The sequence below is a fragment of the Balaenoptera acutorostrata genome, chromosome 8, assembly GCF_949987535.1.
Source record: "Balaenoptera acutorostrata chromosome 8, mBalAcu1.1, whole genome shotgun sequence".
In the NCBI taxonomy this organism is placed as follows: domain Eukaryota; kingdom Metazoa; phylum Chordata; class Mammalia; order Artiodactyla; family Balaenopteridae; genus Balaenoptera; species Balaenoptera acutorostrata.
Window position 1 is genome coordinate 109,109,014 of NC_080071.1, and position 20,137 is coordinate 109,129,150.

Consider the following 20,137-nt stretch of genomic DNA (forward strand, 5'->3'; position numbering starts at 1 on the left):
TCCCTGTGCTATGCGGCTGCTTCCCACTAGCTATCTATTTTACATTTGGTAGTGTATATATGTCCATGCCACTCTCTCACTTCGTCCCAGCTTACCCTTCCCCTCCCCATGTCCTCAAGTTCATTCTCTATGTCAGCGTCTTTATTCCTGTCCTGCCCCTAGGTTCTTCAGAACCTTTTTTTTTTTTTTTAGATTCCATATATATGTGTTAGCATATGGTATTTGTTTTTCTTTTTCTGACTTACTTCACTCCGTATGACAGACTCTAGGTCCATCCACCTCACTACAAATAACTCAATTTCATTTCTTTTTATGGCTGAGTAATATTCCATTGTATATATGTGCCACATCTTCTTTATCCATTCATCTGTCGATGGACACTTAGGTTGCTTCCATGTCCTGGCTATTGTAAATAGAGCTGCAATGAACATTGTGGTACATGACTCTTTTTGAATTATGGTTTTCTCAGGGTATATGCCCAGTAGTGGGATTGCTGGGTCATATGGTAGTTCTATTTTTAGTTTTTTAAGGAACCTCCATACTGTTCTCCATAGTGGCTGTATCAATTTACATTCCCACCAACAGTGCAACAGGGTTCGTTTTCTCCACACCCTCTCCAGCATTTATTGTTTGTAGATATTTTGATGATGGCCATTCTGACTGGTGTGAGGTGATACCTCATTGTAGTTTTGATTTGCATTTCTCTAATGATTAATGATGTTGAGCATCCTTTCATGTGTTTGTTGGCAAATTGTATATCTTCTTTGGAGAAATGTCTGTTTAGGTGTTCTGCTCATTTTTGGATTGGGTGGTTTGTTTTTATGATATTGAGCTGCTTGTAAATTTTGCAGATTAATCCTTTGTCAGTTGCTTCGTTTGCAAATATTTTCTCCCATTCTAAGGGTTGTCTTTTCGTCTTGTTTATGGTTTCCTTTGCTGTGCAAAAGCTTTTAAGTTTCATTAGGTCCCATTTGTTTATTTTCGTTTTTATTTCCATTTCTCTAGGAAGTGGGTCAAAAAGGATCTTGCTGTGATTTATGTCATTGAGTGTTCTGCCTATGTTTTCCTCTAAGAATTTTATAGTGTCTGGCCTTACATTTAGGTCTTTAATCCTTTGAGTTTATTTTTGTGTATGGTGTTAAGGACTGTTCTGATTTCATTCTTTTACATGTAGCTGTCCAGTTTTCCCAGCATCACTTATTGAAGAGACTGTCTTTTCTCCATTGTATATTCATACCTCCTTTATCAAAAATATGGTGACCATATGTGCGTGGGTTTATCTCTGGGCTTTCTATCCTGTTCCATTGATCTATATTTCTGTTTTTGTGCCAGTATCATACTGTCTTGATGACTGTAGTTTTGTAGTATTGTCTGAAGTCTGGAGCCTGATTCCTCCAGCTCTGTTTTTCTTTCTCAAAGTTGTTTTGGCTATTCGGGGTCTTTTGTGTTTCCATACAAACTGTGTAATTTTTTGTTCTAGTTCTGTGAAAAGTGCCATTGGTAGTTTGATAGGGATTGCATTGAATCTGTAGATTGCTTTGGATAGTATAGTCATTTTCACAATGTTGATTCTTCCAATCCAAGAACATGGTATATCTCACAATGTGTTTGTATCATCTTTAATTTCTTTCATCAGTGTCTTATAGTTTTCTGCATACACGTCTTTTGTCTCCTTAGGTAGGTTTATTCCTAGGTATTTTATTCTTTTTGTTGCCATGGTAAATGGGAGTGTTTCCTTAATTTCTCTTTCAGATTTTTCATCATTAGTGTATAGGAATGAGAGATTTCTGTGCATTAATTTTGTATCTTGCTACTTTACCAAATTCATTGATTAGCTCTGTTAGTTTTCTGGTAGCATCTTTAGGATTCTCTATGTATAGTATCATGTCATCTGCAAACAGTGACAGTTTTACCTCTTCTTTTCTGATTTGTATTCCTTTTATTTCTTTTTCTTCTCTGACTGCTGTGGCTAAAACTTCCAAAACTATGTTGAATAATAGTGGTGAGAGTGGGCATCCTTGTCTTGTTCCTGATCTTAGTTGAAATACTTTCAGTTTTTTACCATTGAGAATGATGTTTGCTGTGGGTTTGTCATATATAGCCTTTATTATGTTGAGGTTAGTTCCCTCTATGTCTACTTTCTGGAGGGTTTTTATGATAAATGTGTGTTGAATTTTGTCAAAAGCTTTTTCTGCATCTATTGAGATGATCATATGGTTTTTCTCCTTCAATTTGTTAATATGGTATATCACACTGACTGACTTGCATATATTGAAGAATCCTTGCATTCCTGGGATAAACCCCACTTGATCATAGTGTTTGATCCTTTTAATGTGCTGTTGGATTCTGTTTGCTAGTATTTTGTTGAGGATTTTCACATCTATGTTCATCAGTGATATTGGCCTGTAGTTTTCTTTCTTTACGACATCTTTGTCTGGTTTGGTATCAGGGTGATGGTGGCTTCGTAGAATGAGTTTGGGAGCGTTCCTCCCTCTGCTATATTTTGGAAGAGTTTGAGAAGGATAGGTGTTAGCTCTTCTCTAAATGTTTGATAGAATTTGCCTGGGAAGACTTCTGGTCCTGGGCTTTTGTTTGTTGGAAGATTTTTAATCACAGTTTCAATTTCAGTGCTTGTTATCAGTCTGTTTATATTTTCTGTATCTTCCTGGTTCAGTCTCAGAGTGTTGTGCTTTTCTAAGAATTTGTCTATTTCTTCCAAGTGGTCCATTTTATTGGTTTATTGTTGCTTGTAGTAATCTCTCATGATCCTTTGTATTTCTGCAGTGTCAATTGTTACTTCTCCTTTTTCATTTTGAATTCTATTGATTTGAATCTTCTCTCTTTTTTCTTGATGAGTCTGGCTAATGGTTTGTCAATTTTGTTTATCTTCTCAAAGAACCAGCTTTTAGTTTTATTGATCTTTGTTATCGTTTCCTTCATTTCTTTTTCATTTATTTCTGATCTGATCTTTATGATTTCTTTCCTTCTGCTAACTTTGGGGTTTTTTTGTTCTTCTTTCTCTAATTGCTTTAGGTGTAAGGTTAGATTGTTTATTTGAGATTTTTCTTGTTTCTTGAGGTAAGATTGTATTGCTATAAACTTCCCTCTTTAGACTGCTTTTGCTGCATCCCATAGGTTTTGGGTCATTGTGTTTTCATGGTCATTTGTTTCTAGGTCTTTTTTGATTTCCTCTTTGATTTCTTCAGTGATCTCTTGGTTATTTTTAGCAGTGTATTGTTTAGCCTCCATGTGTTTGTATTTTTTACAGTTTTTTTCCTGTAATCGATATCTAGTCTCATAGTGTTGTGGTCAGAAATGATACTTGATATGATTTCAATTTTCTTAAATTTACCAAGGCTTGATTTATGACCCCAGATATGATCTATCCTGGAGAACGTTCCATGAGCACATGAGAAGAAAGTGTATTCTCTTGCTTTTTTTTTTTTTTTTTTTTTTTTTATTTTTATTTTTTGGCTGTTCTGGGTCTTCGGTTCGTGCGAGGGCTTTCTCTAGTTGCGGCAAGTGGGGGCCACTCTTCATCGCGGTGCGGGGACCGCTCTTCATCGCGGTGCGCGGGCCTTTCACTATCGCGGCCCCTCCCGTTGCGGGGCACAGGCTCCAGATGCGCAGGCTCAGTAGTTGTGGCTCACGGGCCCAGCCGCTCCACGGCATGTGGGATCTTCCCAGACCAGGGCTCGAACCCGTGTCTCCTGCATTAGCAGGCAGATTCTCAACCACTGCGCCACCAGGGAAGCCCTCTCTTGCTTTTTGATGGAATGTCCTATGAATATCAATTAAGTCCATCTTATTTAATGTATCATTTAAAGCTTGTGTTTCCTTATTTGTTTTCATTTTGGATTATCTGTCCATTGGTGAAAGTGGGGTGTTAAAGTCCCCTACTATTATTGTGTCACTGTCGATTTCCCCTTTTATGGCTGTTAGCATTTGCCTTATGTATTGAGGTGTCCCTATATTGGGTGCATAAATATTTACAATTGTTATATCTTCTTGGATTGATCCTTTAATCATTATGTAGTGTCCTTCTTTGTCTCCTGTAATAGTCTTTATTTTAAAGTCGATTTTCTCTGATATGAGAATTGCTACTCCAGCTTTCTTTTGATTTCCATTTGCATGGAATATCTTTTTCCATCCCCTCATTTTCAGTCTGTATGTGTCCCTATGTCTGAAGTGGATCTCTTGTAGACAGCATATGTATGGGTCCTGCTTTTGTATTTATTCAGCCAGTCTATGTGTTTTGGTTGGAGCATTTAATCCATTTACATTTAAGATAGTTATCGATATGTATGTTCCTGTTACCATTTTCTTAATTGTTTTGAGTTTGTTATTTTAGGTCTTTTCCTTTTCTTGTGTTTCCTGCCTAGAGAAGTTCCTTTAGCGTTTGCTGTAAAGCCAGTTTTGTGGTGCTGAATTCTGTTAGCTTTTGCTTGTGTGTAAAGGTTTTAATTTCTCCATCGAATCTGAATGGGATCCTTGCTGGGTGGAGTAATCTTGGTTGTAGGTTTGCACCCTGTCATCACTTTAAATATGTCCTGCCACTCCCTTCTGAATTGCAGAGTTTCTGCTGAAAGATCAGCTGTTAACCTTATGGGGATTCCCTTGTATGTTATTTGTTGTTTTTCCCTTCCTGCTTTTAATATTTTTTTGGTATTTATTTTTTGACAGTTTGATTAATATGTGTCTTGGCGTGTTTCTCCTTGGATTTATCCTGTATGGGAGCTTTGTTCTTCCTGGACTTGATTGACTGTGTTCTTTCCCGTATTAGAGAAGTTTTCAACTATAATCTCTTCAAATATTTTCTCAATCCCTTTCTTTTTCTCTTCTTCTTCTGGGACCCCTACAATTCGAATGTTGGTGCATTTAATGTCCCAGAGGTCTGTGAGACTGTCCTCAATTTTTTTCCTTGTTTTCTCTTTATTCTGCTCTGAGGTAGTTACTTCCACTATTTTATCTTCCAGGTCACTTATCCGTTCTTCTGCCTCAGTTATTGTGCTATTGATTCCTTCTAGAGAATTTTTAATTTCATTTATTGTGTTGTTCATCATTGTTTGTTTGCTCTTTAGTTCTTCTAGGTCCTTGTGAAACGTTTCTTTTGTTTTCTCCATTCTATTTCCAAGATATTCTATCATCTTTACTATCATTACTCTGAATTCTTTTTCAGGTAGACTGCCTATTTCCTTTTCCTTTGTTTGGTCTGGTGGGTTTTTACCTTGCTCCTTCATGTGCTGTGTATTTCTCTGTCTTCTCATTTTGCTTAACTTACTGTTTTTCGGGTCTCCTTTTCACAGGCTGCAGGTTTGTAGTTCCCAATGTTTTTGGTGTCTGCCCCCAGTGGCTAAGGTTGGTTCAGTGTGTTGCGTACGCTTCCTGGTGGAGGGCACTGGTGCCTGTGTTCTGGTTGATGAAGCTGGATCTTGTCTTTCTTGTGGACAGGAGTGCATCCAGTGGTGTGTTTTGGGTTGTCTGTGACCTTATTATGATTTTAGGCAGCCTCTCTGCTAATGGGTGGGGTTGTGTTCCTGTCTTGCTATTTGTTTGGCATATGGTGTCCAGCACTGTAGCTTGCTGGTCGTTGAGAGTAGCTTGGTCTTAGTGTTGAGATGGAGATCTCTGGGAGAGCTTTTGTCTTTTGATATTACTTGGAGCTGGGGGGTCTCTGGTGGACCAATGTCCTGAACTTGGCTCTCCCCCCTCAGAGGCTCAGGCCTGATGCCCAGCTGGAGCACCCTGTCAGCCACACAGCTCAGAAGAAAAGGGAGAAAAAAATGAAAGAAAGAAAGAAAAAAACAAATAAAATAAAAGTCATTGAAATAAAATATTTTAAAATATTATTTTTAAAAAAGTAATTAAAAAAAAAGAAAGAAGAGAGCAACCAAACCTAAAAACAAATCCACCAATGGTAAGAAGTGCTAAAAACAAAACAAAACAAAAAAACAGACAGAGAGGACCTTAGGACAAATGGTGAAAGCAAAGTTATACAGACAAAATCACACAAAGAAGCATACACATACACACTCACAAAAAGTGAAAAAAGAAAAATATATATATAAAAAAGAAGGAAGAGAACAAACAGATCAATAAAGAAATCCACCAATGATAATAAGCTCTAAATACTAAACTAAGATAAACTTAAACAGAAACAAATTAGATGCAGAAAGCAACCCTAAGTCTACAGTTGCTCCCAAAGACCACTGCCTCAATTTTGGCATGATTTGTTGTCTATTAAGGTATTCCACAGATGCAGGGTACAACAAGTTGATTGTGGAGATTTAATCCGCTGCTCCTGAGGCTGCACGGAGAAATTTCCCTTTCTCTTCTTTTTTCACACAACTCCTGGGGTTCAGCTTTGGATTTGGCTCCACCTCTGCATGTAGGTTGCCTGAGGGCATGTGTTTCCCGCCCAGACAGGATGAGGTTAAAGTAGCAGCTGATTAGGGGGCTCTGGCTCAGTCAGGCCGGGTGGAGGGCGGGGTATGGAATTCGGGGCGAGCCTGTGGTGACAGAGGCTGGTATGATGTTGCACCAGCCTGAGGTGTGTGATGTGTTCTCTCAGGGAAGTTGTCCCTGGATCACGGGACCCTGGCAGTGGCGGGCTGCACAGGCTCCTGGGAGGGGAGGTGTGGATAGTGACGTGTGCTCGCACACAGTCTTCTTGGTGGCAGTGGCAGCAGCCTTAGCATCTCATGCCCATCTCTGGTGTCCGTGCTAATAGCTGTGGCTCACACCCATCTCTGGAGCTCGTTTAGGCAGTGTTTGAATCCCCTCTCCTCATGCACCCCAAAACAATGGTCTCTTGCCTCTTAGGCAGGTCGACTTTTTCCCGGACTCCCTCCTGGTTATCTGTGGTGCACTAGCCCCCTTCAGGCTGTGTTCACACAGCCAAACCCAGTCCTCTCCCTGGGATCTGACCTCTGAAGCCCGAGCCTCAGCTCCCAGCCCCCGCCCGCCGCAGCGGGTGAGCAGACAAGCCTCTCGGGCTGGTGAGTGCTGGTCGGCACTGATCCTCCGTGCGGGAAGCTCTCCGCTTTGCCCTCCGCACCCCTGTTGCTGTGCTCTCCTTGGTGGCTCCAAAGCTTCCCCCCTGCCCACCCCCTGTCTCCACCAGTGAAGGGGCTTCCTAGTGTGTGGAAACTTTTCTTCCTTCACAGCTCCCTCCCAGAGGTGCAGGTCCCATCCCTATTCTTTTGTCTCTGTTTTTTCTTTTTTCTTTTGCCCTACCCAGGTACATGGGGAGTTTCTTGCCTTTTGGGAAATCTGAGTTCTTCTGCCAGCATTCAGTAGCTGGTCTGTAGGAGTTGTTTCACATGTAGATGTATTTCTGCCGTATTTGTGGGGAGGAAGGTGATCTCCAAGTGTTACTCCTCCGCCATCTTGAAGGTCCCCAGACTATTTGATAAATTATGTTGAGACAACTTGTTAGCAACTCCTTTCCATAAAATTAAATGCTGTTGAATCAGAGATATACATGTAAAAATTTAATAATTGTCAGTACCAGAGGAAATGTGATCTATTTTAGTCTATTTTTAACATTCTTAGAGTAGGTAGGAACTTTCCAAGCAAAGCCAAAACACAGGGGCTGTAAGTTTGAATACATATAAGTTACAGTTAACAATATGGGGAGAAAATACAGTGAAAAGTTTTTCCATTTTAAAAGGATAGGCCAAGAAAAATATTTAAAACACATTTTACAAAGAGCTAATTCCTAAAAATGTAAAGAGTCTACAAATAAATTAAAAATACTAATAGAAGAACAAACAAAGTACATGCACAAGCAGTTTGTAGGGTAGGAAATGAGTCATAAACAAATGATAATACCAATTATATTTCCATTTTTTTAATGTCAGATTTGAAAATATCAGTAAGTTTGACAAGACATTATTGTCAAAAGTATAAGGAGAATAGGCACTCCTGTGCAAAATTGACGGAGGTACAAATTGCCGTGTCTTCTTTTAGGAACAATTTGGCACCATCTATTAAAACAGCCATTTTTTGATGCAGTAATTCCACTTCTAAGCATTTATTTTACAAGTATTCTTGTACATGTGTACAAGGATATTCACAGAAGCTATGTTTGTAAGGAAAAGACTGAAAATAACCAGAAGGCCCCTCAATGTGGAACCAGCTAAATAAATTATGATCCGTTCATACAATGACACCCTAGTATAGCACAATAGTGATTTTGAAATATCACCCAGTGTATCTCTCTTCTTGCTAATTTTTTTTCTTTTCCTTTTTCCTCCTCTGCCCCTGGGCCATCAAGGTGAGGCCCAGCAGCCCAGGCTTGTGAGAGGTGCTTGCACTGCCTCCAGGTAGGGAAGGCTGATACAGGCCAGAGCAGAGAAATCATTTCTCAGCTTTGATTTCTGGACTTCATAAGGTTCAGAGTGAGGCCATAATCTTGAACGTTCGACATTTCCTGAAATAGAAAAGGGACTTCTCAGAACTCCCAAAGCTGGATTTTTTTCATATGTCAAGAACCAAAGTTTGAAGGATAGGCCATAGAGTAAAAGACAATAAAATGACACAAAAGGAATGAGTGGGATGATACCCTCCTGGTGTCAGAGGAGCAGCCAGCAAGGAGGTGCTGAGGGAGAGAGAGTAGTTGAGGAGGGTGAGCGTTTGGAGGGGCAAGTCTGGCTCCCCTTTCAAGGTGCACCCAGAACACCTTGGGGCCCTTGTGCTGCTTTCCAAGACACTCTTAAGGAGGCGACAAGCCTTCAGCATAATGTCATGTCCCACCTGGCTTGGTGAAACCGAGCAGGACCCTGTGGGGCCCTCCTGGGTACAAAAGCCCTTCCATTTTCCCCATTTCTTGTTTGTAGTGTTGACAAAAAATTAATCAGTCAATCTGAGAAAGAAATGGAAAATTTTATTCGAGCCAAATTGAGGAGTATAACCCGGGAACAGGATCTCAGAAAGCTCCGAGAACTGTTCTGCCCATTAGAAGTCAGGGCAGAGTTATAAAGTTTTTTGAGACAGAGGGCTGTACATCAAATGATGTGTTATTGACAGTTTACATGATCCAGATCTAAGCATTGTCATGGTAGGTCATGTGATCCCTTACAAGATCAAGAAGGAATGTTATCAAGGAGTTGTTGCGCTATACAGTTAAGCAGGCATTTCTGCCAATGAGGGAGGTCTGGTCGATGCCTAATGCAGATACACAATGCACAGTGGAGGAGACAGAGGAGGTCAAAGGGAAGAGAAAATTGTTTATGGTTTAAAAAATTTTTTTTTTGTTTTTATGTTTTGTTGTTGTTTATGTTTTAAGTTGTTTTTGGTCTTGCCATAAAATATGTATCTTATTTCACAATAGAAAAATAAAAGGCTTTAGTCTCCAAGGCCTTCCCCAAGTTCCAAAGAGCAGGTTCAAATCAGTTAATGATCAGGACTATTGAGTCACAGGACCCCTGGTTCCTCCTGCTAGGATGTAGGAAACAATCTGATGCGTATCTTTAGATGTTCTCTAGAAACTAAGACTCCCACCCTGATGGAGGATGGTGATTACATGCTGACTACAAGCACAGAGACCCCAGACTGGGTGGAACCAGAAGACTGAGATTCCTAAAACATCACCCTGTTACCTCACCACCAACCAATCAGAAGAAGGTCCAGGAGCTGATCATGCACACATCCCGCGACCCTGTCCCCTAACACTGTCTATCTTTAACACTTGCCTGAAAGCCATCAAGGAGTTTGAGCCTTGAGTACAAGCCACCCATTCTCCTTGCTTGGCTCTTGCAATAAACCTTTCTCTGTTCCAAACTCTGACGTTTCAGTTTGTTCAGCCTCACTGTGTCGGACACATGAAATGAACTTGGGTTCCCCAACATTGGGAGTGACGGGGCACCACACCTGAAGACATTCCTCAAAACCCACAGATCCCAGTGTGATGCGGGGAAAGATACTCTAAGGAGCTATGAAAGCACCAGTGGACCAGACCTGGGCACTGGGAAATGCTTGGACTTAAGTCGAAAAGCCACAGAGGGTAGAATCTTGATTCTGAAGGCATTGGCAATCTCTGAGCACCGTGACAGAGGTGCCAGCACTCTGTGAGGCCAGCCAATCTCAGTGGATACCAGTGGGTGTGCTCAGGGCCAACAGCTGATCACACTGCAGGGGATGCCACCAAAAAAAAAGTGTAAAATTGAGTAAGCTTGTATTTGCAATGTCTGCTTACAGAAAGAGGCATAAGAAACTGATTCCAGTGATTATACTTGGGGAAGGGGCTTGTGGGATTGAGGGCTTGGCAGGGTCCAGGCAGGCTCAGAGCAGATGTGAGCTCCCCAAGGTAAAGGTCAGACTACGCACTCACTAAGCTGAAGGTCATTGCCTCCCCTATCAGACGAGGGGGGTAAAGAACGTGCCTTCCCCAGCAGGTGTCAAGTCTGGAGGTTTCCTGATCGTTTCTGTCAAGACCTCCCTGAGTCCTGCCCCTTCCAGACTTTAGCAAACTTGTGCTGAAGATGACGGTAAGTATTCACTGATTGTTAATAACATTCCCCCTTGCCCTTAAAAGTGTCCCAGTTTGTTGATAAATAGTATAGTTAGTATTCCTAAATAATCTGCAAACAGAGTGTCTCCTGAAGCTCCTGGAAGGGAGAGTCAAGGCTCCTCTACTTGTGGTTCCCGGATGCCTCAGCTTTCCTTCAACGAGAACTAATTCACTATCTCCTGTGAGAGACATGGGATGTGTCAGACATGGTCCCTGGCCTTAGGGAGCCTCTAGACCACTGAAGGAGGCAGGGAGACATGCAGAGAAAGAGCAAACACCACCAGGTGGGGTTTGCTGAGACTTAACACATGTCACAAGAGCTCTAGAGTTCTTCTCTGCTTCCTCCTGGCCTTTTCCTCAGGTAGGAATATGGTCCTTGCAACAACGATAAGAATAACAATAGCTACCTGTTATGTGGGGCTCCCTTCCTTGGGGAGCTTCCAGACCAATGTGGAGAACTGCCTGACTCTGCCCTGGGAGAGGCCAGTCTTGTGGGAAATGCATGGCTACAATCTTCTGTAGTTCCCACACTGATGAGAGAAACTAGCCAGGCACGTCACCAAGAGACTGATAGAAATTCTTTACAAAACCCTGCAAGGGGACTGTCCTTATCCCCGTTTTACAGATGAAAAAGTTGAGGTTCAGAGAGGTGATATAATTTACCCAAGTCACACAGGAATTTAGTGGCATAGCTGGTATTCACACTTCAAATCCCTGCTGCGGCTTCCATGCCCAGGTACGCTGTGGCAGCACATCCATCACACGTCCTATCCCATGGGCACTGTTTCCTCAGAGGCACCGAGTACCACCTCCCATGCCTTCTATTTGGGGCCTGAGCTAAGGCTAGGCTGCCAGTGGCACCAGGAGCTGGGCTCCCTCCCGGTGGCTCTGCCACCAGCGCAATGTTAACAATTTTAACGTTGACCTGAGTTCTTTTTAGAATGATGGTCTGGTTCCCTCATCTTGTTAATTTTTAAATCTTAAGTTGTCTGTGTATCTCTATGAAGCCTCAAATACTATTTGGAACAAGTTGAGAGAGAAAGTGACAGAGAGAGAAATTGGTGACAGTGGTTGGGGAAGGGTCAGAGGCTCTCGTGGGTCTGCCTGTTTACACAAGCCCCCTTCTCACATCTCTGACCAGCATCCTTGACTAGCGGCCACAATGCAATGGTCCTATAGGTCAATATCCCTATAGCGCTCTGATCAGGCATGCATGAGTCAGCACACAGCACCAATCTCAAGCATTCTCTCAGCCTGGGCTGTCAGGTACAGAAAAACTAACATCGATCGCCCCTACCCAAGGAACCTGTAATCTTGTCAGAGATTCCAGGCTCTGGAACAATCAAGGTTACGTATAAGGGACAACAAGGGATGACACAAGGGAGCAAATAAAAGTCACTTCTCTTTTGAGAAGAACTTTCTTTCCTCCAGAACACAGGGAAGTGGGCTTTGGCAATGATCCAGGCAGAAACTTTAGAGCACAGCTCACTAGGAGATCAAGAATGCTGCTTTGGCTTCCTGGGGATGCAAAGGGCCTGTCCACATTGAATCTAAAAACTCAGGGGAATCAAACTTCCTCCCCTTGAACTGTGTCAACATGGGCCAGGCTTGGAGGCTTTTTGAAACCCTCAGATGTTGAGTATTGACTGGACAGAACATGCGGGTATCTGGCCAAATACTTCCTTATTCCAGCTGAACTCTCTTTCTTATTCCAGCTGAACTCTTCCTTATTCCAACTGATGTTCTAGAGTCAGACGATGGGTGAGGGTACCTTGGAACACTTGAAAGGCCTTCAGTCTTTACAGGAGCTGGGTCCTTTCCAGGTCAGGACTCACAAGTATCTGGTCTTCTCTTCTTCTAGGCCCATGGAGGAGTTACTACTTAGCTCCCTTGATTTAGTTGGAGCCATGAGATTAGTTCTGGCTAATGGCCCATGAGTACAAGTTACATGTGGTTAAAAGCTGTTGTGAGTGTTCTGTGCTCTCTCTTGCTCTGCCACAGTGACTCGGGATGCCCCATGGAAAGATAGCAGAGCTATAGGATAGAAAAAGTGTGAACTGCTCAGTCATCACATGGAGGACGGCTGCCCACCAGAATTCCATGAGGAAGAAGTAAACTTTGGTTGGGTTAAGCCATTGAGATTTCACTATCAGTTTGTTACTGTAGCTTGACCTGGCCTCTTCTGACTCTTTGACACCCCAGAGTACTGATGGGGAGCAGAGACTGGGAGAAGGTGAGAGCCTAGAGGTGAAATCCTTTAATTTCTCTCTTAGTGCTCTGTCTTTTCATGCGGTGCTTTTGTGCACCCTCTCCCCACCTCCCTCCACCACCTCCCTTCAGTTATCCAAAGACCTACCATGGTGCTTCCCCACTGGTCTGTCACTACAGACAAAGGGATTTCCCTGACAGCCTTGCTTCATAATCTGCTTGTGATTCAGAAAATATCAGGGCCGAAGGGGGCCCTGGAGCCTACCCAGTTCTGCATCTCACTGAACAGAGAGAGAATTCATGGTTTAGGAGGTAGTGTGACTTGCCCAAGGTCACATGACACCTGATGATAGGACTGGTACCCAGGTCTCCTGACTCATAGGCCCAAACTTTCTCCTCCATCTCTTCCCATTGAGCTAGGTCCTAGTCTCAACTAAGGGTGATATGCATGTTATTCTACATCTCTTGTGTTAAGAAAAATTTACCAAAATCTTGAAAATCAAAAGAAAGCACAGCAAGTCCTTTAATGTTGTACCAGGGCCTTGTTTAACAAGCCTGCTAAAGGGTTATTAATTCTCTGGGAAACCATACTTGTGCTTTATACTATTTGATTAGAGCCTGGATACAGTGAAATTACATGTTTAGCTGTAGATTTCGGTCTGGCAAAAGAATATAACCCCAATGGTTATGCTTTCATTGCCATATTTATTGTCATATTGGTATGACATTAATCAGTGTTTATCTAACCTGACAATCTTTTTCTTTTTTTCCCTCCCTTCCTTCCTTCCTCCCTCCCTCCCTCCCTTCTTTCTCTCTTTCTCTCCCTCCCTCCCTTCCTTCCTTCCTTCCTTCCTTTCTTTCTTTCTTTCTTTCTTTCTTTCTTTCTAAAAACACCTTTCTTATGACTTCCCTGATGGTCCAGCAGTTAAGACTCCATGCTCCCAATGCAGGGGGCCTGGGTTTGATCCCTGGTCAGGGAACTAGATCCCACATGCCACAACTAAAAGATCCCATACGCAGCAAAGAAGATCCCGCATGCTGCAACCAAGACCCAGTGCAGCCAAATTAAAAAAAAAAAAAACCTTTCTTGATGGGCTGTATTAATCTAAGTTCTTAAAGTGCTCTTGGAACTAATTTTACCATCTTACCAGTTCTCTCACTCATTAACTGATACGTTGAATAAAATCTGTGACACAGGGGTACTCTATATTTGTAATGAAAGTCATGTTCTTAACTTTTTAAAATTATACTTTGACACTTGAGATAAATATCCACTATCTTACAGCACCTACCATAGTGTCTGACTTAGAACTGGAGGTCATAAATGTCCACTGAATGAGTGACTGAATTAAGGTCTACCCATCAAGATCATTGATCATAGATCTGCATTTTATCAGGATCTTTAATGTCTTAACTCAAAGGAGAAGCTCTGATGTAGGAACCTCAGGCACCAGGAGAATCTGGTAGGGAAATGTTTGGGTTTTTATGAGCCTTGCCTGATCTTCCTTCATAGTCTAACTCCATCTTCACAAAGAAACAAAGTCCTTCTGTCCTAGTACCCCTGGGGATACACTGTCTACCTCAGAGGGAGAAGCTGGGATGGGTATAATCCTCTAAGTTACTCTCATACAGACCCAACTGTGACCTGTACATCCCCCCTGAAGTTAAGAGGGAGAGTCAGTCTATAATTCCACCCTCTCATCCTTCCCCCATATTTCATCAGCTTAGCTGGTCATGTCTGATATTCAGTAAAACCGCAACAGGCAGCCAGGAGCCAGAAGAACTTATCCCTTCTCCTACCTGCTCTAATCTAATGATAGCCCTTGTACCAAGAGCCCTGTCCTTCAGAATGACGTGGCTTATAATGGTGTCATTCCCCAGAAACTTCTACAAGAGCTTCTGATTAATCTTCCCTTTCACCTAAAGACGTTGTCAGGTCCTCAACAATGTAAGACAAGTTAGCTTTCCACGCTCCCACAAGCAGACCCTGACACCCAGACAGAGGAAGATCTTCTGAGTGCGGCTGAGCAGTGTCCTTCGCTTGCCCAGGAACTTCACTTGAGCTGAAGGAAACAGTTCATTTTGCCTGTCATGATTTAGCCTTACCGACAGTGTTTATCATTCAGCACAAGGCTTGGATGAGACTGAGTGGATCGGAACTAAAGCAGCTGATTTATATTCAGAGAGGAGTTTAAATTAACTGTGCAGAAGTCAAATCTCGCATTGCTCGTGTTTGCTTTTTCTGAGCAGTGCCGAGGGCTTATGCTTTGGTCCATCCAAATTCCTAATGGGCCAAGTGCCCCGATTATAGATGATTTTGTGAACATCTGTAGCTCCTGAGAGCCGATGCAAGGATGATTCAGGAGAAGCTTTGGTGTCCTTCAGCTGGTTGTAGGCAAGTGACATCGCGAGAAGCATGGCTGCTCTGGGCCCAGGAGAGCTTTGGCTGGGTGGAGTGACTTTCTTAGTCCTCCATGCCTCTCTCCCAGCTAGACCTCAGGACAACTCCAAAGGGACTTGTGTGCTTTTTAATGGAATGGATACTGGGCAGCGGGAGTGGCAGGTGCTATAAATGAAATAGGACTGAATCGCTGGGAGATGAGCACTTGGGGGACATCATCCTATTCTCCCCACTTTGAATGCATTTGAAATTTCCATAGTTAAAAGTGTTTTATTTTTCTTTTAATGGAAGAGACTTGCTTTTGTGGACCAGAGACCTGAGAGAGAAGCAGAGGAAGAGGGACTTTGAAAGTTCATTCTTAGAAAAGTCCTCGAAGTCCTGACAGACTCCCCTGCTTCCTGCTGCCCCGCCCTGTGGGTTAATAACCTGTTGGGGGAGCCAGGAGATTGGAGCAGACTCCAGGGCTAAGTGCTGAATGGAAAGTCTCTGTGTGGCTGGCGCTCTTGTTGCACACCCAACAGTCACCCCATCTTTGTCCTTGCTGCCAGACCTCCACTGTGTTCAGCCACATGCTTGCAGGAGGTAGACCCAGATCCTGGGAATGAATCATGCCAACGATTGGTTTAGAAGTGGCCATGTGACCCAGTTCTGGCCAGTGAAATGCAAGGGAAAGTCTTTGGGGTGGGGCTGGACAGCTGGGAAATACTTTCCGCTCTCATAAACAAAAGAGTTGCACTAGGAGAAGCCTTTCTTTCCTTGGTATTTACACATGCTGTCATGTTCTCTCAAGGACTTGAGGCCTCCTTTTTCTCCCTGACCTCATCCCCTATGATGGTCTTCCTCCATCACACTCCTCCAACCACGGGCCTCTTTGCTTTCTTAGAACTTGCTAATCACACTTCTACCTCAGGGCCTTTGCACTTGCTGTTTCCTTCTAGAATGTTCCTCCTCCAGATCTTCACTGGCTCCTTCTTTCACATCCTTCAGGACTTTGCTCAAATGTCAGTTTCTCAGACATTTCCCTGCCATCATTAAAAAAAAAATTCCCATCCTTCTTCTCCTCCTTAATCCTTATTCTCCCTTTTTATGTTCTCCTCAGAACATACCACTAACATACTATGTAATTTTTAAATTTATTTTGCTCAGTGTCTCCCTTTTCCCCACTAGAATGGAATCTAGGGCAGGGATTCCTGTAAGTTTTATTCACCATTGTGTCCCCAATACCAAGAAAAGGGCCCAACACATAGTAGCACTATTAAATATTTGCTGAACGAATGAATGAACTGATGCTATACTTCAAGCTTCAGCAGCCATTTTGTGACCATGAGGGGAAGTAAAGAAAATCACAGAGAAACAGACCCACAGCCCCATCATCATGGAGCCGCTCACTTAACAACTCTGCCTGTGAAATATTGTTACAGAGGTAGCATTGTCCTAATAATTTAAGCCACTGCTAGTTGGGGAATATTTTACTTGTGACTGAAATCACCCTAAATGATACACCCTTCAAAGCTGCTGGGATGAGAGTCAAAGAAGCCTTTGTCATTCCATCGCAGGAGGATTGAGGCAGAGGCTTTCCAGGAAGGGGATGGGGAATCGGGCTCTGGAAAGCCTGGAGTGCTATCAGTTGAGGAGGTGTGCAGCCTGACCTCTACCTGTTCCCTGGTGCACTCAGGGTCTCAGTGTTTCCACCAATGCAATGGGCATTCTAATACCCATTTTCACTATAGATCCCAGATCCAGAAACTTCAAAGGAGTTTCAGGCCTTGGTCAAGAAATAACCTGTCAGCATGTCTGTTTTGTAAATGAAGTAACAGAAGTTGGTGGCATTGGGGTGGGTCCCCTTTAGCCACACAGCTCTTGAAGCAGAACTGAGACAAGGGCCAAGAACTCTTGCCTTCACTGTTGATCTTCTTTCTCCCTATTTACACTAGTTCCAGAATTCACTGTCATTCCTGGGAGGCTGAGAATTTCCCTCTTACAATATGGAGAAGTGGGATGCTGACGATTATCTGGTCCTCTGAACTTGCCTAGACAGGTAAACCAGCCACCAGCAGGGACGCTGGGACAACCACAAATCAGGTTGTGAAGATAGGGTTCTACCTGGTCTCCATGAAGTATCAGGGGCTCTTTTACAATGTAAATCACATCATGTCAGTCTCCTGCTCAAGAACCTTCCATGCACTTTCATTGCTCTGAAATTGATATCCAAATTCCTTAGCAGATCCTACAAATCCTTGCTGGATCTGGCCCCCACTTCCCCATCCCCATCCCCATCCCACCAAGCTCCGGACACAAGCCTTTCCCTGTTCCTGCCCCTGAGTCTTTGCAACCATTGTTCTCTCCCCCTGAGGTGCACTCCCAGCACTTTGCATGACTGACATTCTCAACCTCAAGGTCTCCACCTGTGTATTCTCCTCTTTAGAGAAATAGTCTCTGACCTCCCTCCCTACCTGACGGGCAGCATCCCACTTCCTCTGCAACATCACTCTGTTTATTTCATTCATAGCACTTATCACCCTCTGTAACTGTCTTGGTTGCTTATTGACTTACTGAATGTCTTCCCAACTGGACTGTCCAGAGTGCAGGGACTGTCCTCTCTTCTTAGCTGCATTTACAGGGCCTTGCTCAATGCCCAGCACATGACAGTGCTCAATAACTATGTTGAGTGAATAAATGAAAGGATAGATAAATGCTTCTGCTCACCTCCACCACAACGCCAGATGGTCAAGCCCCAGCGGGACACTGGCCTAAAGATCCTTGATGGCCCTGGACAAACCAGAAGTGTTGCAACCACCATAACATGGTGATGCTTCAACTCAGTCCAAAGGGGACCGTGCAAGGCAGCCAGACCTCCAGGGTGTGGAACTGCTTCCAGCCATCACCCCAAGTCCTGCCCTGAGCAACCCTCAACCTTCTCACCACAGAAGGGCTGTCCCCCCAAGTTTCCCCTGCCACTGTTTGGAGGAAGGCTTGGCTTTCCTGCAGCCAACTGGGCAGTCCAGCAATACCTGAGGGGTAACCAGTGGGATGTCGGGGCAGTAGAGAGCAGCAGTCCTCCAGGGAGGCCCCCTGGGTCTTTCCTATGCTGACGTGATTCGTGGGAACGTAGTCAGAGTAGCATCCCACAGATCAGGTATGTTTGGGGAATTCCAGGGATGAGGGAATGGAAACCCTCCCCTTATATTAGGGATGGGATTTGCAGTGTTAGAAATATAACTAGTAAGGCCACATGTACCCTTTCTCCTCACACCCAACCCCAGCAAAGAAATGGATTAACATCACACACAATGCACACACGTACATACACATACATACCCCCCCAACACACAAAAATACACAGTTACTCCTGCAAAAAGATTTATTTCCTTTTTTCAAAAGTATTTAATGTTTCAGCAAAAGTTATTCTGAGATCAGAAACTCCCTGGCCTGTACCCTGGCCATTAAGGAGGTCAGGATTGTCACACGGGGTCAGCCTCTTGGCTTACACAGGGCACAATAATATCTCTGCTGGAGATCCTGGAGAAATGGTTAATGAAATGATGGGGATGTTTTTCCAGATAGCAAATTCTGAGTGTTCCTGATGTCCCCAAACATCCAGTTTCCCTTAATACTTTCCAATCTGGGTCTGTCATCCTTGTCTTAAATCTAGTTATAATTTCAGTTGTCAGTTTATTTCCCAAAGTGAGAGTAGTAAACAGGACTTTAATGAATCCATCAGCAAGTGCTGTTGTGCAAACAGGAGCTGGCAAAGGGATGGATATTGTGCTGGGAAGTGAAAGTCCTGAATGTTGGGCCTCTTGCACCACTACCTGGCTGAGAACCCAGGAAGTCACCACCTCAGGAGGTCTCAGTGTCCACATCTGCATGTGCAAGAAATATTAACACTTGCCTGACTGAAGATGGACCCAAGGTTTTCTCTGGTGCTGAATTGTCTGCCTAGCACTGACTCCAAGGAGCATGAAAAATGCACAGCTCCTTCCCTTGGGGAATTTGCAGGTCTATCAGAGAAAGTTCTGAATCTTTCTCTGCTTATTTACAAAGCATCAGCGTTTGAGCATTGTCTGTTCTGTTCTCCGACTCTTGGAATGATTGGTATGTGAGACTCAGGTTCCTGAATCCCCTTTGTAATAAACACAGTTGGGTGACCTCACAACTGTATCCTTCTCCTTTCTTGCAAACAAAATTAGGTGGCCTTATGTTTCAGGGGAGAATGGGCCCCTCGGCTGCCCCTGGGGAAGGAGCTAGTCTAGCAAATCAACATTGATTCCTTCCCCCTTGACAGTGTGGTAGAGATGTGACACAGTTCTGGCCAAGGTGGCTTAAAGGAAACTCCAAACTCCACTGGGGGAAGGACAGGGGCTTCTAGAAAGGTTATGCTTGTTCCTAAAAAGAATAGGAAATAACCTGTCAGAATGTCTCTCTCTCACTCTCTGACTCCGGATATTTTTGTATGTGAGTCTGATGTCTGGAGCTGCTGACACTATTTTGCCCCTCTGAGGGGAGTAGTTAAAGTGCTGAGGATGGCAGGTGGATAAATACCTGGATCCTTGACGACATCATTGAGTCTCAGAATTGCCCAAACTCAAACTACTCTATTTACATACTTTGTGTTACAGGAGATAATAAATGTCCTTATTGTGAGCCATTTTCTGATGGATTTGCTTTTTCCTGCAGCTGAAAGCATCTTAACTGTATTAGTCAGGATAGGTTAGATTATGCCTGGTAACAAATGACACTCACATCACAGTGGCTTGATATGAGTTAATTTCTCACTCAGGCCATCTGCCCCTTGGGGTTGGCAGGGAAATCTGTTCATCACAGTCTCTCAGGGCCATAGAGGAGGCTGGGAAGACAATCTTGTGAATGACACACTGGCCCTAAAAGCTTCTGCCCTGAGGTGACATCTATCACTTCCCTCACATTAAAAGCAGGTTATGTGGATATGATTTCCTTCAAAAGCTTTTGGGAAGTACCATCCTGCCCTCTGCCCAGAAGGTGGAAATGTGGAACTA